The 24,151-nt window shown below is 44.2% G+C and overlaps 1 protein-coding gene across 1 annotated transcript in view; it reads left to right on the plus strand.

Moving 5' to 3' along the window:
• Dpp6 (dipeptidyl peptidase like 6) overlaps nt 1-24,151 on the plus strand; it is a 656,578-nt gene that overhangs the window by 163,319 nt on the left and 469,108 nt on the right. The gene's annotated exons all lie outside the window — the stretch shown is intronic.

Raw genomic sequence — 24,151 nt, forward strand, 5'->3', positions numbered from 1 at the left:
CCTAGTCTTGCAGTGTCTGTGAGGTGGTCCAGCAGGTAAGGGCACTTGCTGTCAAGCCTGGTTCCCTAAGTTTGATTCCCAGGACCCATAGGACGGGAAAGAAGAACCAACTTCTGAAAATTGTCTTCTGACTGACACACACAGGCTGAGAAAAGCATGCACAAGCACACAAGTACAATAAATCAATAAACGTAGCTAAAAAATTTAAAGGAAAATTTTATAACTAGAAACATATTAATTTATAATTAGTATATGTTAAATAACAATGCAGGACATGGACTTAAGGGTAGCCTGAGGACGGCCGAAGAAATGCTGACCGAAGGAAAAGCAGATCAAAAGAGGTCCCAACAGGGCAACAAAGACAAGAAATGGAAAAACACAATGAGCTGTGTCTCGGTGACTAAAGAGCCACTGAGGTAGGCAAAGACACATGCAATGTGAGTCACAAAAGGACAGAAGAGAAAAAATAACTAAAATACTAACTTTAAACCCAATGCCCGTAATAACAAAATCACTGAAAACATAATATTAACAAGAAATGCTCTAGAGTAGCCTGAGAGAGAAGAAATTCACACAAGGAGACACCGCTCCAGCCAGCATGAAATTTCTCACTAGAAAATGCTAGAACAATTTTTAGAAAGCTGAAAAAAATGGGGAAATGAAAACAGGCAGAAAGATTTTTCTTTCAGGTAAAATAACATTTTTAAATAAGTGAAAACTGGGAATTCAATCCATTCAACCTGTGCTACAGGATACATGGAACAAAATTTCAGGTTAAAGAAAAATAAGACCCAAACTTGAATTTCCAGGATAAACTCAAGGACACAAGTAATTATAAATAAATAGAAAATATTGTGCATGTGTGCATTGTAGTCCTTAACCTACCTCTTAAAATACTTTTATTGTATGTGTAGGGATAGATAGATAATAGCTTTGATTTTTGTATAGCCTCTGTTCATTCATCATGGCCATGTTCTCCTTTAGTTCTTTAGATATACTTACAATAATGGATTTTAAATCTGATGGTTCAACTGCGTGTAACTCCAGCTCCAGGGATCTGATACGCTCTTCTGCCTCCATAGGCAACAGGACTCACTGTGGTGTACATATTCTCACACAATCATACACATGGACACAGGATTTAAAGTAATATAAAATCCTAAATAACACTGGATATGGAGCTGATTGAAATTAAAATTTTATAAATTTCATTAAAATTTATTACTGTCTTATGTTTATGTGAATTATGATAACCCTGAATCCAAGGTGAGCCTGGCCACTGTAATTGTTGGATTACCAAACAATAGAATTCCTGTAAAGTAGTTGAAAAGAGATTGCTAAAAATATTTGATTTGCCACAAGTAAAGCAGTAACAGAGAAACAGAGAGGGATCAGGAACAGCGTGGTGCTCTTCACCTACTGTCAATTGTTTTGATGAAATGAACTGAACACCCAATGGGACAATGAAGGTTATCAGATGGAATATTAAAAAACAAAAACAAAAAACACACCGTGTACAAAGGACTCACTGCAAAAACAGACACATAGGTAGGAGTGGAAAGATTTGGGAATGTAAGCTGTAAACATGACTGTGGAGAGCAGCTACTGGTGAATACCAGGCATGGTGGGCCTGGAACAAGGAATGCTAAAAACAGAGAGAAGGGCAAGAGAGATGGCTCAGCAGTTAAGACCACTGGCTGTTCTTCCAGGGGGCCTGGGTTTGATTCCCAGCACCAATGTGGCATCTCACAAACACGGGTGACTCCAGTTCTAGAGGATCCAGTGCCCTTTTGTGTCCTCCATATGTACCAGGGCACTTACCGGCAAAACATTCACACATAAAATACAATAAACAAATCTTAAAGAAGAATAATTCTAATCAGTTATATAAGCTCTGTGTAGCATTTCTCTCTCTCTCTCTCTCTCTCTCTCTCTCTCTCTCTCTCTCTCTCTCTCTCTCTCTCTCTCGTCCTTCTTCTCCTTCTCCTCCTTCTTCTTCTTCCATATCCCCTCTCCCACTCTCCTCATATTTTCTTTTTTCCACTTACCTGGAGTTCATTTTGCATTTCCTTTTCTGACTTCCTACAGGGGACAGTTATATCACTTTTATGATTTTTCTCTTAATATAAGCACTGAAATCTGCAGGTTTCTCCCCAAGCAGTACTTGCACAAACTCTCAGACCTCTAATATGTTGTTTAATTATCATTTAGCTTTAATCATGAATTTACTTACCCTATTCTTTATGCTTTGAGCTTTTCTTAAATATCTTATTTTTTTATTCCTACTATAATTGTCATATGATTAGACAACATACCCCTCTTTTTTGTTTTTTTTGTTTGCTTTTTTTTTTTTTTTTTTTCTGACAGGGTTTCTCTGTGTAATAGCCCTGGCTGTCCTGGAACTTGCTTTGTAAACATACCTCTTTAAGACTTATTTTTTTTCCTATTTGTTTTAATGGTTTTTGGAAAAAAAAAAAAAAAGATCTCATGTAAACCAGGCTGAAGTCAAACTTGATGAGTATCCAACGGTGGCCTTGAGCTTGCTAAGTAGCCAAGGATGATTTTTGAACTCCTCATCCTCCTGCTTCAGCCTCTCAAGTGCTGGGCCTACCACCTGGGCCACCATGCCTGTTATAAAGAATGCATACTGTTAAACTGTTAGCTAAAAGTTCTATAAGTGCCAATCAAGTCAGGATGACTGATGGTGCATTGTAAATCTTCTGGAATCTTCCTGAAATGATTCTGAATTGTTCTGTCAGTTATAGTGTGAGTGATGTGAGCACCCCAGGACTTTGTAGACTGAGGCAGATTCATCAGGTTTCTGTGTGTCATGTATTTCAATGTTCTGCAATTGTATTTCTATATTATTTTGCATAACTCTAATTAATTGACTACTTTACTATCAAACATCTCTCCTTGAATATAAGGACTTTTTCATTTTTATTTCCTATGTATGAGTGTTTGAGTGTTATACTTGCCTATACATACATGCACTGTGTGTGTGTCTGGTGCTCATAGAAGCCAGAAGAGTGTGCCAGACAGTTGTGAGCTACCATGTGGGTGCTGGGAACTGAACCCAGGTCCTCTGCAAGAGCAGCAAGTGCTCTTAATCACCAAGCCAACTCTCCAACCACCATAATAACAATAATTAAGATATCATATCATTTTCGATTGGCCCATGGCTTATATTAGTTACTTTTTCATTGTTATAGTACCTGAAAAAAGCAACCTAAGGTAGAAAGATTGATTTGGACTCACAGTTTCCGAGGGTGTGGGGGGTCCCCTTTTCCTCTCAGCCTGTCTGACACCAGGTCCAGAGGGCAAGAAGCAGTGGCGGTGACAGAAACCTTTGTATGCAGCTCATGAGCACGAACTGAGACAGACTTTGGTGAATCGGCTCAATTTTATTCCAGAGTATAAGGAATATATAGGATTGGGGAGCCTGGGGACAAACTCTAATTTGCTTTAAGTGGCAAATTCCTATCACAATGCTTTGTATGTGGCAGTAGGGTCCTATCAAAATGGCTAGGGCACTTGCCTAATTACCATGTGGGTCACCAAGGGAAGAACATTTGCAGGTAACTGTGTCAGGGTCACCCTTGAGATAAGTCAGGCATCCTGGACCTAGAGACATCCTCCAGACAAGGGCAGGTAGAGAGCAGGAAGCTTTGCTGGGGAGTTTCCATGTTGCTGAGCTTAGAGAAAGCTGCCAGGCTATGGTAGACTGCCACCTCTGATCAGCAGGGCATTCCAACATGAGAGTTAAAGTGTACCATGGGAGCAGCTCAGACCACAGAGGCAACAGTGTGTGCAGAGGCTGGTCATATTCCCATGGACCCAGGGAAGAGAGGGGAGGGGAATGTGCCTTGGTATATGCTTTATTCTTTCATCTTATTAACTATGAACTTGGGCTACTAGATCATGGAGTGAGGCTATGAGTTATGCTGCCTAAGACTCACAGACATGATTCTGGGACATGCTGGTTTTGTAAGTCCAGTGAAGGCAGCCATGTTCTTCTCTCCCCTATGACATACCCCAGGGAAGTCAGATTTCAGCACTCCTTCAGGGGTGTGCTCCTTAATATTTATAAAGAGCACTCTTCAGGGCTGAAGGCTTTGCTCATGTTCCTCTTGGCAATGAGTAGAAGGTGAGCTCTGGGCCCCAGGGAGAAGTCTAATGTGTCTTGGTCTTAGCTCCTGGAATGCACTAGACCCTGACCATGACACTCATGACCATACCCAAACACACCAGGACTTGCAGCTGACTTTATATGACCCCGGGACTCTCTCTGACCTTCCAGGTTGTCCCCTCTGAATTAGAACTTCAATCATACTCCTTCCATGTCCTCTAATGGCCACCACATGGCCTGTACCCTGCTCACCCCTACGCTACCCTCCAGCATGGCTGTTATGGGAGATAGTGGGTGTGCACATGTAGGTCCTGATGGCTTGTGGATGACCTTGAACTGCTGTTGCAGGCTTTTGACGGGGGCTTGCAGGACATTTTTCTGCCTGTGAACTTGTGGAAGAGACAAATGGATTTCTTTCCTCTTTCTGATCTTATGTGGGAACTATAAAAAAGGTGTTTTTCCCTGGTTAGAAAGAAATGCCTTTCCCAAAGATGAATTCAGACAGCTTTATTTAATAGAAAACCCAGCTTGTCTGTCTTTAAATACAGTCTTCCCTGGTGACTTTTTTCCCAGCAAGAAGAATGAGTGTCTTGACTGAAGGGAGGCTGTGTGGGAACAAAGGAAGGAAGAGCTGTTAGGAGAGAAAGGGGAGGGAAGGCAGTGTGGGGTTGAGCGTGCACAGGGGGAGGGGAGTCGATGCCTGAAGGCACATCAATTCCTCCATCGCTTCTGCCATTTTGAAACTCGCAGTTAATTGAAAAGACAATATTGCAAGCAGGGCACATGACTTTGCCTATAGTCCAAGCACTCAGCAGACTGGGACAAGGGCATCTTTATGAGTTAGTTGGAGGCCAGCCTAGGCTAACAGCAAGGTATAGGACAGACTGAGGTACAAAATAAGATCCAGTCTTGAAAGGAAAAGGGAGAGGAGGGAAAGGAAGGGGAGAGGAAAGGGAGGGAGAGACACAAACACTGCAGTTTGTACCTCAATTTCTCCATTTGCTCATGGGAATGGTCGCACAAGTGTATTACAGGGTAAGGAGAAGTTATTCACAAGGGCCTAGTTTACGCAAGGATGCTATTGCTTCTCAGTGAGAATTTGCAGTGTCCACAGGGCAGTCATCAGAACAAGGGGCAAAGTGCTGCCCAGAGACAGGCAGAGGTCTCCCTAGAACCACTGACCTCACAGGCTGTAGGTGGTCTGGAAGTGAGTGGATTTAAAGGACAAAACGTCCTGAGAATCCTGGGGGAAAGAGAGTCCTACATTCATATAAGAAGATGGGCAGGAGGCCTTTGGAAGTGTCTGCTTCTCAGGCAGAGGTAGCAGGAGACTATGGGGGGACATGACAGAGACAGTAGGGTTCAAATAGGACCTGAAACACTACTGTGAAATAGGTATGACCTGGGGCTTGCAAGGTCCAGCCTAACCTTGACCTAGTATGGTAGGAGGTTATGTTCTTGGGTATAAATGAAGATGCCCAGAAACTAGATTTTATTGGCCTATATGGTGTGTGTGTGTGTGTGTGTGTGTGTGTGTGTGTGTGTGTGTGTGTGTGTGTGTGTTGCTGCAAAGAAAAGAAGCATGGTGGAGATAAAGCTGATTTGGGAGAGAGTGCCATCTGTGGAGGCTGGAGATGAAATCCCAGGCTCTGGTTTCCCAGGCAGGGAGGTCTCTGGTGTTCAGGCTCATTAGGACTGCAGATCTGCTGTTATCGTGAAGCCAACTGACCCTCGGCCACATCTATTGCTGTTTTAAGCTCTCTGAAGACATTTTGCTGTCTTCGTTCCTTCCTCTGAATAGGCTGGCCACAAAGGTGGCTGTTCTACCTATGCCCACACTGTTCCTACCAGCAGCGTATGAGCTAACACTGAAACTGTTCCTCATCAGCTGTTTCTATGATGTCAAAGCAGAATGTGCCCTGACATTTACAGATGATGACCGATTCTTACAATCCCATGAAAGATTTAGGTGGGACCCTACAGAACATCTGCAGTAGCTGGGAAACAGACTTACCTGTCAGGAGCCAGAGGAGATGGCCTTCCCATGGTCACCACTCATGAACAGTCAACTGAAAACTCTGTCACCGCTCTTCTCCAGACTTTCTGTCCTGGAGGAAGACATTAAAAGCCTCAGCTCGAGGGAAGCAGGCCCAGGGAAAGTCATGTGGAAGTTTCCCCTCTGTTTAAGAGGTTTGTAACTGGATGAAATAGAAGTTAAATGAACATCAGAGTAAATATTCCTTCGGTCGCTCCCAGGAAGACTGGAAGCTAACAGTAGGGAAAGTGATGGAAGCTGGCCTGAGGGCTGTCTGGATAAACTGACCATGAGCAATCTGTGCAAGAAAGTTCACATTACTGTCGCCATGCTGTTCTGAGTAAACACCCTTTGCCGAGGAAATAGACATTATCTCAGACTTCTCTGTGGATAAGTTGACTGTGCAAAGAAAAAGTGGGGCTGGGGATGTAGCTCAGCTGGTAGAGTGTTCCCCACACGTTATCCTAGTGCTTAGGAAGTGGACCCATGAGGATTTGACATTCAAGACCAGCTTCAGATATATAGTGAGTTCAAGACCAGTCTAGGATACATGGGAGTCAGTCTCAAAAAAATAAAAAATAAAAAGGTGGAAGGGGGAGAGAAAAGAAAGGCCCAGTGAGTCAGCCCCCCTTGGGAAGGTCAGAGATGGGGTACCCATGAGCCCCCCATACCTCCATGTTAATAGGAAACTGGTATATTGCTCATCAGCTGTAGTGAGCAGAGCCCTCCCCACCTGAAGGAAGTTAGCAAAGCAGCTCCTCAATAAAGATGATGATGGTGACTGATGATGACAAACACATGCTGACTAGAAATAGGGAATATAAATACATATATTATATATACATACACACACATATATATACAGATATATACTCATTGTTGTCATTCATATTCATTATCTTATTCCCTTTCTACAGATGATAAACTCAGCAGTTACAGAGGGTATGGATGTGATTGCTGTCACCTTGACCATTGACTGTGTTTGATGTCCCCAAGTTCCTTCCACTGAAAATATGACCACTGTTGGACACATGTTTGCTCTGACTTGTCTTTTACATCAGTTTTTGCTTTTACCGATACAAAATCAAACCCAAGAATCTCATTGTAACTATGTATTTTATAGATGTAATTAAAGATGGAGTTACTTTATTTATGAGTTAGGTTTATGGTTTAAAAGCTGAGAGCTAATGTCACATATCACAGCCCATTCTGACTTTTCAAAGAGAAATCATGGCCATGCTGAATTCCCTGAGAGAAATCTAAGAGGGTAGACTGAGTTTCATGGCAGTGAGCACAGCCGTGAAAGATGCTTTGGCGACCATGTTATACCTATGGAAACGAAAGGGATATTTAAGGCTGGGTCCGGCAAAGATGGAGTCAGAAGCTGAAAATGATGTGTGTTAGTGTTGAGGTGCAATCACCAAGCTTGGGAGTGGTGGGGGAAAGGGGAGCAGTCACATTTTCAATGAGTTAAAATTAAAGCTCGAAGCTTCAATGAGTGAAAGAACAGATGCCACACATTTTAATGAGTACCAGAGCAGGAGAGAGTCTGGGGTGAGATTTTACAGAAAAAAGCCAAAGGGAGGAGCAACAGGATGCTGAAGCTAATATGGGGAATAAGGGAAGGGGGGATGCATTTTTAAGTAACAGGAAATGAGTAACTGTAAATCCAAAGAAAAGGAGCGATTAAGAGAGTGTGCAGATAGGGAGAGAGGTGTGAAAATCCCATGGGTGGGAGCTAATGAGCACAGGAGGGACTTTCTAGGACCGCTAGCCTGCCCAGGTGGACAGGGCAGGTGTGAGGCATGATGAACGAGGTGTGTTGAGGCTGCGTGAGTGGTTCGCCTCCACACCAGGCGAGAAGAGCTGAAGGTCACATTCTGGAAACGGAAATCCATTTTCCAAGGGGCAGTGTGCAATGTTAAAAGGTTTTATGATTATGCCAGAGGAGACAGTTAGACAATTAGCACTCTCTGAAGGTTGACGAGGCAAAGGCTGTAGATGAATTATATCCTAACAGTGTGGAGAGGAAAAGCCAGTGAACTGTGAAATCCTGAGGGTGTGTACCACTCCCAGTACCTCCGAGGGGCCCAAGGGTAAGGGAAGCCTGGAGTAGAAAGCTGGGGGCAGGCATCTTCCTTGGACACCAAGCAGTTCTGTGCAGAAACACGGGTCTCATCTCTTGCTGTCTCTGCCCTCTTCAAAATATCCCACCTCCTTCTTTGTGTTCAGCCACCCTCCATGCCTTGTACTTGGTTGACTGGTCCAATCCTAACACAGAATGTAGATGTTTCCGGAATGTTAATGCCGCAGAACTGGAATGGTCTCTGGATTCCCAACACTTTCTCAGTTACAGGGCTCATTACATAGTCAACACTTACTTGTGAAAAAGGAGGTAAGACTGAAGACTTGCTTCATTCTTAGATTTATTTTATTTTTAATTATGTGCATGTAATTGTGTCGGGGGTACACATGAGTGTAGTTACCCATGAAGGCCAAAAGTGTGTGTGTGTGTGTGTGTGTGTGTGTGTGTGTGTGTGTGTGTGTGGTCAGAGAACAAGCTTCACTGTTGATCTTCACCTCCCACTTCTTTGAGACAACATCTTTCTTGTGTTCACCAAGTGAGCTGGCCCATGAGCTTCTGGGGTTTCCCCTGTCTCTGCCTCTACCTCTCCACAGGTGTTCTGAGATTGTAGCACATGCTGCCATTTATGTAGGTTCTGGGGATTTGAACTCAGGTCCTCACACTTCTGAGAGAAGCGCCATTTCCACTGAGCCATCTCCCCAAGCAGACATCCAACAGTTCTTGCCACAGAACATTCGTGCCTCGGAACATCTCCACATTTGCTCATCGTGAGTAGACCAGGGTGGTGTTATCTCCCCCTTAGCAGTTCTCTCAAGACTTCAGGAGATATATGTGAGATCTCCCTGTAAACCGCTGCAGAACCTGCAGCACGTCTGCCTCCGTGAGGGTCAGGCAGAACCCTAATTGGCTCTGAGATCTAAGAACTGACATAGGGAAGACAGATTCTGCTGCAGATTCTAGCATGGTATGATTAAAGTCTGATGACCGGAAGAGAAATCACTTCCCGGTGAATTATGAGACTCAATTTATGGAATAAATTATCGGACTAGGTTTTTAGAAACTCCAACAGTGGTTATAATTTATCTTGATTATAGAAAGGTTTCATGAACCATGCTATGCAAATTATTGATCTGCTTCCTAAGCACACAGTGCAGGTGCAGGGCCCTCTGCAAAAGTCAGACACTTCTTTCTCCTAGGCATAGTGCAGCAGCCTGCTGTTGCTTAGAAATGGAAACATTTCCTCCATGATCTTGAATGACTGTATGTGTATATGCATGTGTTCATGTGTGTGCAGGTGCATGTATGTGCAAGTGAGGTTATAAGACAGGCTTGCATGTTAGTACTATCCAACCTTTTATTCTTTGAGAATCTTACACAAGCATCTAATTCATTTTGATGAAATACATTCCTACCCCCACCCCTCCAATTCCTCTCCTACCTCTTTTCCACGGTCTCTCACTGGCCTAGAATTTGTCACATAGCCTGATGTGGTTAGCCAATGAACCATGGTGATATTCTTGTCTCTGCTTCTCCAGCAGTGGGATTAGAAGTGAATTCCACCACGCCTGGGTAGAACTCTATGCAAGGTGTCTCCCCAGCCTTTGAATGGCCATGGAACTGGAGCTCAACTATGCATGCCCTTCACATTATCAGATATCTCTTCAGGAAGCTAGAATCTTCTTCCTGGTGGCTATGATTTGACTGTCTCTTGTATTCTATCTGCTCAGGCTGCAGTTCAAAGACCCTGGGGCGCTGGTGGTTTGTGGTCGGTAAGTTTTAGAGTCATCCTTGCAGAAGGAACAAACATTTAGAATCTGGATTGTTGGCAGGTTGTTCTCAGTTAACCCTTACTAAAGTGAAACTTCTCATTCCCCACAGGAGCATTTCTGGAATTGTCAAATGCCAAATGCCAGCCTGAGGCTCTGTGGAAGCATCAGGAAGTGGTCAAGTTTTGAATTGACCTTGTACTCAGCCTCACCTCAGGGTCATGGAGGAGACTTAGATGTGCCCACCTTCAGCATGAGAGCCTGAACTTTCCATGCAGTTCTTTTGCAGGGTGTGCCCAGGTAGCTCTTTGTCTGTCATACATATTCTTCTGTTTCTTCTTCACTCTGACCACCCCTTTCTACTCAACCCCACTCTCTCCTGGGAAGGTAGATCTCCTGCTTAGAACACTCTAAGCCAATGTCTAGACTAATGGGGAAGGCTGCCAAGTAAGACACACAGGAATGCTTTCAACATCTGAGTCAGAGGCACATTTGGGCAGATACCATGTCTGAGCGATTTGATGGAGAAATGTCCTTGTCTGGCTGCCCTTGGCTGGAAGAGATCCTCAGCATCAACCTTGTCCACTCATTCACCTTAATCTCAGCCTTTCCTCTCCTTGGCTCCCAAGAACCAACACCAAAGTGCAAATTTGATGTCACTTCCCGTTTCCATGCCCTAATGCATCATGGGAAAGACTGGGGAGTCACAGACATCACTAGAAATCACAGACTTACAGGGCAGTCAATGGAACTTTGAACAAGGATGGGTTAGAAAGGGGTTAAGAGGATGGGCAGAGCAGTCAGGTGCCCACCCCTTCACCTATCCAAACAACAACTCAATATCCTAGTACGTTCAGAAGGTGTTTCACTGGGATTCATTAAGCCAGTAAGTTAGTGTTCCTGCTATATGTTCCATCATCAGAACAATCCAGTTTCTGCTTGTAGCATTACCACTTGAACATAAGAAAATGGACACCCAGAAGGACGTGCTGCCCCTTCAGTCAGAGTGGCTTCCCCATAGAATTTGAGCAAGACTGGAGAGCTTGTGTAAAGGAACTGGCCCTACAGACCATGGTAGAGCAATGTCTGCATTTGACCTGCTCGTTCAAAGGCTTTTGTTATGTTTTTTATTATGTTCCTCAAAAAATTAACAAAAGCAATAAATACATGGGATAGGCAATGCAAATGACAACAGCCATGTTTAACCCATGAAGAAATACCTGAACGTGTGAGTTCCCTGGGAGCACGTGCTGTTTAAACTTGTGTGGTCTTTAAAAGTGTTTTAGGGAAAACTGAGTTGCAGATAGGGATGATATGTTTCTTCCATGACACATAAAGAAGACACAGAAGCCTGATTTAAAATACTAGCATAGCTTTGCATATGCTAATTGGTCGAGAAATATATAAGCACTATAGTGGCCTTATGCAAGGCTGGGTCTGCTTGGGAGAGAGGCTATAGCTTGGGAGCATAAGTAGGGCTTCTGATGTCAAGTCAATGTCTGGGAACCCAGATGGGGTTATAGTGACCTGAGGTGGTTGGCAGTTCCCAATGGTTTATGCGTGCATGTGAGTGTACACCCGGTGTGTGGCTATAGGTTCCACTCCGGTGCTCTGTGCTGTTTGCTGTATTGACTCAATGTTCCTTGCAGTCAAAATTATGCAAAAGCAAACATGAGATTAATGCAAGTTTTGAGGTCTGGGGACACACTCGGTGGTTAAAGTGCTGCTATTTACCCAGGAGGACCAGAGTTCAGACCCCCAAACCCACCGAAATGCCAGTGGCCCACCTGAAATTCCTACTTCAGAAATAGGGACAAGGGACTTAGCTCCAGAGCAACATGACTACATCTGCAACGACTGCAGCAAGCTCTGGGTTTGGATGAAAGACCCTGCCTCAATGAAGGAGGCAGAAGAATGATGGAAGGTGATTCCCATCATCAACCCTGGGACCTCACCTACATGCATGTGCTCGTGCACTCATGTGCACCCCCACACATGCATACAAAGCATACACACACACACACACACACACACACACACACACACGCATGCACGCACGCACGCACGCACGCATGCCATATACACACACTTGAAAATGGGAGAAAACAAAGGAAAATTCAGAATGTTTTGTAATCCGACAATAGCCTGAAAGAGAACTGTATCTTTAATGCAAGCATGGCAATAGACCAGAGTATGCCTGGGTCCTCGATCTTTGGAGGAAACTGGGCGGAAATCTACCAAGTGCCTAACCAAAAACACAGATATATAAGAGCAGGAGTTTTGACTCAGTATGAAGCCTTTTCTCAAAGGGAGCAATTCTGTGAGAAATAATCAGAGACCTAGAGATAACTGTGGTGTGGAAAAGAGGGAGGGGGTGTGGGCTCTGAGGACAGCCATTCCCGCAGCTGTACTATGGTATTTAGCTTACCTTAGGCTTACATACATTGAGGTGAGTAGGTGTATTTTACAGTCTAGGTCTCAGTACTGTATAAACTGGGTGTGCTGGGGCATTCCTGCAATCACAGAACTGTGAAGATAGAGGCCGAAGAATCAGAAGTTCAAGGTCATTCTCTGAAATGTTGGGAGTTTGACCTAGGATACATGAGACCTCAAAGTAAGGGAGAGACAGAGGGAGGGAGATGAAGAAATGGGCAAAAGAAGGGGGAGGGAGAGAGAAGGGGAGGGAGATCTGGAGTCAGAATTTTTAAATTTAGAGCAGACTAAAATGTTGAAGGAGAAAAGAAACAGAACTTAATCCTTCTCCATCCTAGGAAGCTGCATAGATGTGGGCAAACTCAGTAGGTGTCCCCCCACCAATTATACAATGAGGTCCTAACTGACTGGCTGGCTTCTGGATACATCAGAGAGTGAGTATGTTGAGATATAATAAAGAAGCCAAGTTACTGTGAGGTGATTAGCAGCAGCCTGATCCAACATGACTGGTGATCTTCTAAGAATGGTATGTTTGATCATATAGTAAAACATCAGGAATACCCTTCACAGAGGGATGGCCACATGAGGATGCAGATAGAAAATGTCACCTACCAGCCAAGGAGAAGAGCCTCAGAAGCAGCCAGCCTTACTCACTTTGATCTTGGACTCCAACCTTCAGGACTGTGGAGAATTAGATTTCTGTCATTTAAGCCATCCAGTGTGTGACACTCTTACAGGAACCCTAGCAAAGAAGTATAAGTAGATTAGGCATGGAGGGTGAGAAATGGGGGCTCTACTTTAAGTGTCCTCTAAAGAGATGTCCAGTAACCCTCAAAGGAAGAAAATGCTATAGGCAAAGTGTACATAAAGTATCCCATCAAAGGTAAAGTGGGATAGAGGCATTTGTAGGCAGTAAAGCCATTCCCTGACTTGGGGCCAAATGTCTTTCAGGGCCTTCCTTGGACCCCAGCTACTTCCACAGCTAGCCTTCTGGATTAACTACATTTTCTACTTACTGACCTTGGCTGACAGTCAGTACAGCAAGGACAGAGAGTGGTTTGTAAGAGTTTCTATTTGATTAGGTACTAGAATGGAGACAATTTTCCCTCAGTCTGGGCCAAGAATCTGCTCACCAATTCGAAGGGGTATAGCTTGATATGAGAGTGTTATCAACTACTCAATACTTTCAGGTGGGTGAAAATTTTGGTTTCCAATCTGGAAAGCAGTCAGGCACAAGGTCACCTTGATGCTCACATCAAAAAGATAGTCCAGACTAGAAACCCATGTCTCTTTCTCAAAAGGACAGGGAAAAGGAGGGCAGAAAAACAGGGTGAGAGAGTCATAGAAACTGCAAGCTATGCCAGATCAGCACAAGAGGGACAGAGAATAGCTGGGGAGAAAACTGGGATGTTCTGCTCTTACTGGGACAGATTCTTCTCCTCTAAGACCCACTTAAGAGAGGCAATTAGAATAGGTTAGGTTCTAGTTCCCCCTGAGTCCTGTCTAATTCCATAGCTGTTTGTGGGAAATGTCTGATGTTAGATCACCCACCACCCACCCACCCCCCCTACACAGCTCAAAGTTTTATAATATTTGATGGAAGGAAATAGACATTAAGATGCAAGACCTCATGTCATTTTGACCAATAGGGTACCATGCAAAGTGAGTGCTTCATTAATTCCTGGTTTTGACATCTATTTTTTCTTTTTTTATTAAGAAAATTTTTCATTCATTTTACACACCAATCAAAGATCTCCTTCTTCTCCTCCCGCCCCCCCCCCACAAGCCTCCCCTCCCAACCAACCCCAGACTCCCACCCACAAGGAGGCAAGGCCTCCCATGTGGAGGCACATTCAGTAGAGATAAGTCAAAGCCCTTTCCTCTGCCTCAAGGCTGCACGAGGTGTCCCATCACAGGTAGTGGGCTCCACAAAGCCTGCTCATGCACCAGAGATGGATTCTGATCCTACTGCCAGGGGGCCTCCCAAGCAGATCAAGCTACACAACTGTCTCACCATGCAAGGGGCCTAATCTAGTCTTGTGTAGACTCCACAGCCATTGATCCAACTTCCATGAGTTTCCTCTAGTTTGGTTTGGTCATCCCTGCATGTTTCCCCATCATGATCCTGATGCACTTGCTCATAGAATTCCTCTTCTCTCTCTCTTTGTGATTGGCTATGGATCTCTGCATCTGCTTTCATCAGTCGTTGGAGGAAAGTTCTGTGATGACAGGGTATTCACTGGTCTGATCTCTGGAGCAAGCCAGTTCAGTTCAGGTACCCTCTCCACTATTGCTTCCCAAGTAATAACACCAGTAGCATAGACACTGAGCACAACAATTAATAAATGGGACCTCCTGAAACTGAGAAGCTTCTGTAAGGCAAAGGACACAGTAAATAAGACAAAACGACAGCCTACAGAATGGGAAAAGACTTTCACCAACCCCACATCTGACAGAGGGCTGATCTCCAGAATGTATAAAGAACTCAAGAAACTAGACATCAAAATAACAAACAATCCAATTTTAAAAAAAAAATGGGCTGTAGAGCTAAACAGAGAATTCTCAAAGGAAGAATTTCAAATGGCCAAAAGACATTTAAGGAATTGCTCAGCATCCTTAATTATTAGGAAGATGCAAATCAAAATGACTCTGAAATACCATCTTACACCTGTCAGAATGGCTAAGATTAAAAACACTGAAGACAGCTTATGCCGGAGAAGGTGTGGAGCAAGGGGAACACTCCTCCACTGTTGGTGGGAGTGCAAACTGGTATAGCCACTTTGGAAATCAGTATGGAGGTTTCTCAGAATATTGGAAATCAATCTACCTCAAGACCCAGCTATAACACTCTTGGGCATATACCCAAGGAATACTCAATCATACCACAAGGACACATGCTCAACTATGTTCATAGCAGCATTATTCTTAATAGCCAGAACCTGGAAACAACCTAGATGCCCGTCAACTGAAGAATGGATTAAGAAAATGTGGTACATATACACAATGGAGTACTACTCAGCAGAGAAAAACAATGACATCATGAAATTTGCAGGCAAATGGATGGAACTAGAAAATATCCTGAGTGAGGTAACCCAGACTCAGAAGGACAAATATGGTATGTACCCACTTATAAGTGGATACTAGATATAAAACAAAGAGTAATCAGGCAACAACCCACAACTCCAGAGAAGCTAACTAACAGGGAAGACCCAAAGAGGGACGAATGGACCACCCTGGGAAGGGGAAATAGATGAGATTTCCATGAGTAAACAGGGGATGAGGGGTAGACAATGGAGGGTAGGAGATAGGGGATGAGGGTATAAGGGAATGGGATGGTTGAACTGGAACAAGGAAGGTGGGGGAATGCAATTAAAGAGATACAATGATAGAGAGAGACATAATGGGGATAGAGAGAAACCCAGTGCTAGCAAAGTTGCCAGGAATCCCCAAAGATGACCCCAGCCTGGACATCCATTTTTGAGTCTTGTTTTTCTTTGGCAGAGCTGAGGTGGAGCCCAGGGACATGCTTGTAGGCAAGTGCTCTACCACTGGGCCATCCCCTCAGACCAGCACATCTATGTTGGCCCTTGTTTTCGAAAGGCATCTCTTGTGATAGCCTCATTCCAGGTTCTGTTGCTTTCTAGACACTTTTCTGCTGTGGTCTTCTTAGAGGCTTGTATGAAGGTGGAATACTATAAAAAAACAAATTGCATGGGCAACTAGATTTCCCAAACACCACATTGACATGGAACTCAAGGAGACTGTGCTTGTTGAAAAGTCACCTTTGTGTTCAATTATCCTTAAATCTCATTATATATAATGCATCTACTAATGAAGAACCCAGGATGTTCAAATCAAAACATGATATGCATGAAACTTGCAACAATGGTTTCAGACTGTGAACTATTTTGTGGTAGGGCCCAGAAGCACACCCAAAGTCAGCACACACACACACACACACACACACACACACACACACACACACACACCTCTCATGGTGCCATTTGTGGGTGTGGGCTATCAGATTTTGTCACAGAGTTTTGGATCGAACTCTTGTTCAAGCTCTAAGTAGATGTTACTTTAGACAAGTCATCTGTCTCTTTAAGTGTACTTCCTCTTGAAAAGTGGAAAACAATAAACGATTTAGATTATTATGAAGGTTAAAATTATATTAGCAAAAAACCTTAGCATAGAACTTGGTGGAGAGTAAGGAGAGCCCAAGTTAATAGCTGTAGTGATGATCATTATGTTGGTGATGTTGATAGCAAGGATAGTGATAGTGGTGGTGATTGTGTTTATAGTGACAGTGGTAGTTAGTGATGGTAATGGTGACAATAGTATTGATGGTGGTGATGTTGATCATAATGGGTTGGCATTGGTGATGTGAAATGGTGTTGATATTGGTGGTGATGGTGATAGTAGTGATGGTGTTGGTAATAGTGATATGATGATGGTATTGCCAGTGACAATGATAATGGGATGATGGTATTGAGAGTGGTGATGGTGGCAATGATGTGCTGGTGATGGTCATGATGATAGTATCAGCTGTAGTGATGACGGTAGTGGGTCACATATGATGTTGATAATTATGGTGAAGGTGATGTCTAATTATTATCTCTTGCTGTGATAAACTATTCTGAAAAAAAAAGCAACCCAAGGAAAAAAAGGTTTATTTGCCTCAAGGTTATAGGGTACAGTCCATCATGGCAGAAAATTGGGGCAGCAGATACTTGAAACAGCTAGTTACATCCACAGTCAGGAGCAGAAGAGCAATGGATGCATGCATGTTGGTGCTCAGCTTGCCTTCCTTATCTTGTATAGTCTAAGACACCCTGCCCATGGAATGAATAGTCCTGCTCACAATTGAGATGGATCTTCCCACGTCAGTTAATGCAGTCCAGAAGTCTCTCAGACATTTCAGAGCTAACATTAATCCAGACAATCCCGTATAGCTGCCAGGAGGCTTGACTCCTAGGTGTTGAGTTGACAATACCCTCACAGACGGTCTTGGTGATGTTGCGTCCTCCTCCTTAACTAAGCTAGAGTCACTGAGTTTTGCAAAAGTATAAACCAATGCCACACTATTGATGACACTTGGAGGAATAAAGCTTTTGGTCAATGAAATATACTAGTGAGGATAAGATAGTTCCTTATCTGAAATAATTTACTGAATAAATATTTTAAATATTTTTTTCCATTTTAACTTTCGCTAGAGACTAGACTAGCCTCCTCTATTTAAAAAAAAAAAAAGCTTTTGGGAGTTCTCAGTAACTTCTCAGAATGTAATGGATTTCTGAAGCTGGGTTGAAGAAGCTGCAGGTTAGCCTTATTGTTTCTCAAGTCTGAAAGTTGTGGCTATAAGGAATTCCCCATACTTGCTGTGTTCCATGAGGAATGGAATTTATGCTTTGTCCTCAACATTATTTGGAAGATGAGGTACATCTATACCAATGTAGTGATCTGGACAGTAGATCAGGGTGTCTGGTGAGGACCTACACCATCTTGGATCAAAGATGGCCATTTTCTGTATTCTCTCGTGGGGAACAGGGGAGGCAGAGTCCTACTCTGGAATCTCTACTGATACAAGTACTAGTTCCAGCTACAAGGGACCCTCGCAACTTCATCGTGTCCTAAGGGCCTCACCTTCTAATAGCATCACATTGATAGTTAGAGTCTCAGCACATGAGTTGAGAGCACACACATTCAGACCACAGCAGACTTTCTCCAATAAACTATATGGTTACTGTCCGTATAAAGCAAAGCAGGCTGAACATGGATCATTTTAAGGTTTACAGCAGGAGAGCAAGGAGCCCATCTTCAGGGGATGGAAGATATCTCTAAGTGCTCATCTCTGGATATGTCTGGAGCCATTTAGCTATAACACAGAACTGAAATGGTGCTAAGGGTAACTGAGCTCTGATTCTAGTCTGTGAACAAGAAACTTACATTTGAAATGAATGCCAAGGCAGTCTAGTTACAGTAATGCCCTGTGTGGCTTTGCTTTTATTTTGCTTCCTGTCTGCAGACAGGCTCCTCAGTTTTGCTGGGCTTTGATTTTTTTTTTTCTGTTAATATGTGAGTCCAGGGGTCTGGGGAGATGACTCAGTTAAGAGCACTCACAACAGTCTGCAACTCCAGTTCTAGGGGATGTAACACCCTCTTCTGATTTCTGTAGGCATTGAATGCAAGTGGTACACACACATACAGTCAAAGCTCGTACACATAAAATAAAAATAAATCTTTTTTTTTTAGTGTGTGAGTTTGGACATATTTAAGTTAGAGTCACGTAGATCTATATCTTATAGATCTTTAGAATTCTTTAAAATATTCACAAACAAGGCAATTCTCCCAAATAACAGAACATTGCTGTTTAAATGCTTCTCCCAAGCCCTGAAGGTATAAATTAGACACCTGCCTTCTGGTATTGTCACAAATAAAAGAAAAGCAGGAAAAACGGGTGTGATTCTCTTGTCATTCTCAGACATGTCAGTTTTGTGTCAAGCCGTAAATAAGGAAAAGCACACATGCACACACACATGCACACACACATGCACACACACATGCACACACGCAGGCATGCACGCATGCACGCACGCGCACACGTGCTGTCTGTGCTGTCAGTTAGGTACTTGAAACTCTGGTCCACACTGAGATCTCCATTTCATGCTTTTCTCCCCATGATTAGCTAGTTCTATCCAGCTCTAATTTTTCTTGAAATTGGAGGAGGAAGATTGAGTTTAACGTGTTGAAAGGAGAGGGGGGTGGCTCTTACGGATTTCTTTTTCCACAGCCGCTATGCTGTGTCGCTATTACGTGTATTTAATCACGCCATTATCAAGTTGGAAATTAAGTGTTGCCATCCAATTTTACAACATGTGCTTGGGGTGTTGATCTGATTATGCTGGATTGCTATGCGTGAGAGATGCCTTACATTAATTTAGAAAACCTGACTACGACTGTTTATGAAGTAATTTTATGGAGGAAACGATTTCAAAGGCATAGTAGAGGGGGGAAATCACTTTTCTGAAGACTAGCAAAAGAGAATCTGGGAAGAATGTAGTGTAACAGCATAGCCTCAGAGGGAACTGGGATCTATAAAGGGCTTAGGAAACCATCACCTCCGATGTGGCATGGGCCCAAATGGAAAATAGAATACCCAGGATTCTGTGTTTGAGGCTCCTGAATTTCAGACTGAGCTGTCTGATCCATTTGGGTCCAGGAGGTCAGAGTGGATTTTTCCTGAGGGAGAGCTAAGCCCCAGCCTTGGGCACGTATGTCCTGAGTTCCGGGAGAAGGAGTCAGGGCAGGGACGCTTCTACAGAGCAGGCAGTGGTTTTGCCTCAGGTATCTTCTCTCTAGTTGTGCCTGTGGGGGACTCCACTGTGGGGCTAGGGCTAGATGTGATTGCAAAGATAGGCCATGCCATCCTACGGCCCATGTGACTGTCTCCTTTATCATCCACAGAACACCTGGTTTGTGAGGACCAATTTTCCTTTTGTTGAAAAATCTCTCTGTGCAAAATAAAAAGGAGTGTTAAGCTCACTAACAAGGCATCTTAGCATGGTAACAAGCTGTGATTAAAGACTGGGCCCCGCTCAGCAGGGCAAGCACTCTTCCTGGAAGTTTCTTGGTTTCCTGATGTCTGTTACTTGGGCTCAGAGGACTTCCTGTCTTCATTATTCAGAGAGAAGAAGCTCAGAAGTTTTAAGTTAGGAAGTAATCTGTGCACATGGACTGTTGTCAGTTGGGTTTGTCTCTATGTAGTGTGACGAGTCAGTGACTCCCTGTTTATATAATCATCAAATCAAACTGGAGATATGTGGGTTGCCCCTTTCTGGGGGAGCCAGGAAATACTCTATCAGCCCTTGCAGTAGCTCCATGGCTCACACTGCCCACCTGAAGTAAAATGATCTCATGCACTCAGTGCTCAGATCTAGTCTTAACCCAAACCCTCAGACTGAACAGCTGGTGTGGATCAAAATTCCTCAGTCCCCTAGGCTTCCCATGTCCTGAAACAATCTTACCCATCCTAATGGATAGATGGGTACCCCTCAACAACAAGTACCCCAATTTTGTCACTTTTGAGCTGCTGGGTGCTACCACAGTGTTGTGAAACGGCTAAGCCGCATGAGCATCTGTGTCTTGCCCCGTGGTTCTCAGCTGGGCTGTCTCCTAATATGAACTCTTAACAGGATGGAATGATCATCACAGTGACAAGCACGGCTCACTAGAGCATCACAGTAGACCTCAGAGGACACACCTGTCACTTCGAATGGCTCTTTGGGGACATCTGTGAATTTAGTTCTTATAGTGTGTTAGTGTAACTGCAAAGGACATTAATCCAAAGGGAAGCATTCTGCAGACTGTCAGGGCGGGCCTGACACGAAGAAGGCTTCATCAGTACTCAACGCCACCTGATTCCACAAAGGCCCCGGGCAGAGAACACAGCACAGTCCCTCTCCTCCAGTCTGGAGTGTGCCTTGCTGTGTTCATAGATGACAGGGACATAGGGGAAAAGGGCTGAGGGAGATAACTCGGTAAATAAAGCCCTAGTTATGAAAGTATGAGGCCCAAAATTTGGATTCCCCCACCCCCAGAACCCACATGCTGTGTTTTTTTTCTTTTCGCTGTGATAAAATACTCAGACAGAAGCAGTTTTAAGGATGAAGACGTATTGTGTCTCACAGTTCATAGCGTGGAAGCCAAGGCAACGGGAACCTGAAGCCGCTGGCTGTGGTACGTCTGCCAGAGTCAAAGGAAGAAATGGATGACTGCTGCTCCTGCTCAGCTACCTCTCTCCACTGAAGTGCAGTCCAGGATCCCAGCCAGGGGATGTCCCCACCCACAGTGGGCAGGTCTTCCTACCTCCGTTAATACAATCAAGATAAACCTCCAGGGGCATACTCAGTGATTCTAGATTCTGTCAAGTTGACTATTAACACTATCACACAGAAAATTCCTAATGGGTGTGGTGGCCCATCTACAATCCTGGCTCTCAGGAAGCAGAATGGAGCAAGCTGGCTACTGACATGAGCTGAATAGGCTAGCTCCAGGTTCAGAGGGTGACCCTGCCTCAGGAAATAGAGAGCGATCAAGAGGATACTTTATGTCAACCTCTGGCCTCCACACAAGTCTGCATACATGTGTACCTACACCCATGTGAGCACACACACACATGTACAACCCACACATATATACAAACACACAAAAGAATATTAGAAGAAGCGATTTCTAAAAACCAGAAAAAAATAATGAATTCTGTTATTTGCAGCAACATGGATTAACTGGAAGGATGTTCTGTGAAATTTACTGATCAGCTGGCTGGGACTCTTTGCTCGAGCTGGATAGGAATTATGGGTAGGTGGAGAAGAGCTCTTCCAGTATCAGCAATCCCAGTCAGGTACCCATGGCCAAGGGGCTTTCAGCTCCAAAATTAGAAGTCCTGGAATCCTTTGCATTCCTAGGCTTCCGAAGCAGTGGGCAGCAGCAGGCTGCAGTGGGTGGTGCCTTTTAGTGTCACAGTTTCCATCCAGGTGTTAGACTTCCCCCTACACCAGCACGTGTCAGGGGCCCGGGCTCACAAAGCTCCCCAGTGCTCTGGAACTCTTGCAGTAAGGACAGTGCCTCTCAATGTCTCACCTTCAGTCTCTGCCTCTTCTCAGCCCTCGCTGGCTCTCTTCACCTCCGCTGCCACGGCTTACGTCCCAGCCATTCCCTAGACCCCCTCCGCTCCTCTCATGGCTGCTGTCACTCACTGCTCTGCAGCCTCTCCTGCTACTCCCATCACGTCCGCTGCTCCCCTCTCATGTCCTCACCAGCTCGGCGTGGTCTGCTAACGACAAAGATCCAAAGGTAGGCAAGGAAAGTCCACTCGGGTCAAACCTTCCATTGACCCTAATGCTGCAAAGGCCTGGGGACCACACAGGAGGGGTCTACCAGCCCACTCTCAAATTGAGCCTGCTTATGAGGTCAGAAAATGGGTGTGTGCACCAATCCAAGCAGCCCTTCATGCAAACGCAGGACTGTTCTGCACAGTCATGGCACAGCCCTTCAGGAAAATGAGAAACTACACTTGTATTAATCCCTTCAGTTCAAAGAATGAGGTTCCCACAGTCACAAGTCTTCGGCTGGGCCGCTGGGAAGAGTGCTCTCCCTCTGGTCTTTGTGGAAGAAACCTCAGGGTCTTTCAGAGTTCTGGGTCTTGTGACAGCAGAAGTCTGGCTCAAGATGTTTGGAATAATCATGGCTAACCTGTACCTTCTGGAGCTGGAGTTGTGTTTCAGCAGCAAGCAGCCTTGATTATCTTGCCATTGTTCTCACGTTGTCTATAGTATGTTCAAAGTGGCCAGTGCTGACACAAGGTTGGCAGGGGGGCGGGGGGGGGGGGGTCCAGTTAGCTGTTTGACCAGCAGTTCTTCCCCCAAGAGAGCACCAGGGAAGAGACTAGCAGGTATCAATTAGAGAGTCAAATAACCCCTGCCCCCAGCATCTTAGCTTATGTAAATAAGAGACTGCCTTTAAAAGGGAAGTCTGTGAGGAAGGTTTACCATTCTCAGGAGAGTGCTTTAACCAGTGCTGTTCCAGGACAGGCTGGGTCCTTCTACTCTGTCTCAGAAATGGACATAAAATCAAACACTGTGGGATCACGATTGCACTCAGATGTAGACTCTATGAAAGCTAATGCAGTAGTAGTTGAGAGTAGACTGGCAGTCATAGAGGCTGGGAACCATGGGAGGTGGGGAATGAGAGAAGTTAATCAAGAGGTATCGAGCGCTAGTGATGGGAGAATAAGCACACCGTATGGTGAATGATTGGCACACTGCACTATTTCCAGATCGCTACAAGAGTATTTTGAATGTTCCCAGGACAAAGGCATCATGCCTTTATGAGATGATAAATACTGTGGAGTACCCTGGTTTCATAGCATAAAACAGCAAAATATCACACAATCGCCTATAAAAATGTGTTACTAGGATGTGTCAATTCAAATCAGAAAAAAGACAATTGTCCTGATGTAGGCTTTCATTGGAATAAAAAAAAAAACAGAGAAGTAGAAAATGCCACTGAATTTAAAACATTTACATTAAAAAACAAAATGTCTCAGAAGGATGGACAACCTGCCTTTGAACCAGCATACTCTCCACAGGTCCTTGGGACATGATGGTAAACCACACATGGAAGTCTGTGCACACACACATACACACACACACACACACACACACACACACACACACACACACCAACAGAAGGTAAAATTATCTTTAGGAGCTCAGTTTTCTTCCTTCCTTCCTTCCTTCCTTCCTTCCTCCCTTCCTTCCTTCCTTCCTCTGTTTCTTTTTCCTTCCTTCCTTTCTTTCTTAAAGAAACCATTTTCAGTTGTACTACAATTACATCACTGTCTTCCCTCCCTTTCCTCCCTCCAACTCCTCTCAAGTCCTCTACTCTCAAGTTGATAGTCTCTTTTTCATCTATTACTAACACTGTGTCCATACACACCACACATAACACACAACTTAAATAATGGAGGAAAGTAAAGCATCTTACTCTGTCTGGTAGCCGTGACTCACCTTGGCACAGATTATGGTGGTGTCCACACTCCTGTGCGGGTGGACACTGACCTCACCATCTGCAGCGTGAAAACCCTCTCACATGAGTGCTCCGCCATGTGTGGTCTGACCCAGGCTGAGTGACCAGGTCAAGGT

The sequence above is a fragment of the Peromyscus eremicus genome, chromosome 3 (assembly GCF_949786415.1).
Source record: "Peromyscus eremicus chromosome 3, PerEre_H2_v1, whole genome shotgun sequence".
Classification (NCBI taxonomy): domain Eukaryota; kingdom Metazoa; phylum Chordata; class Mammalia; order Rodentia; family Cricetidae; genus Peromyscus; species Peromyscus eremicus.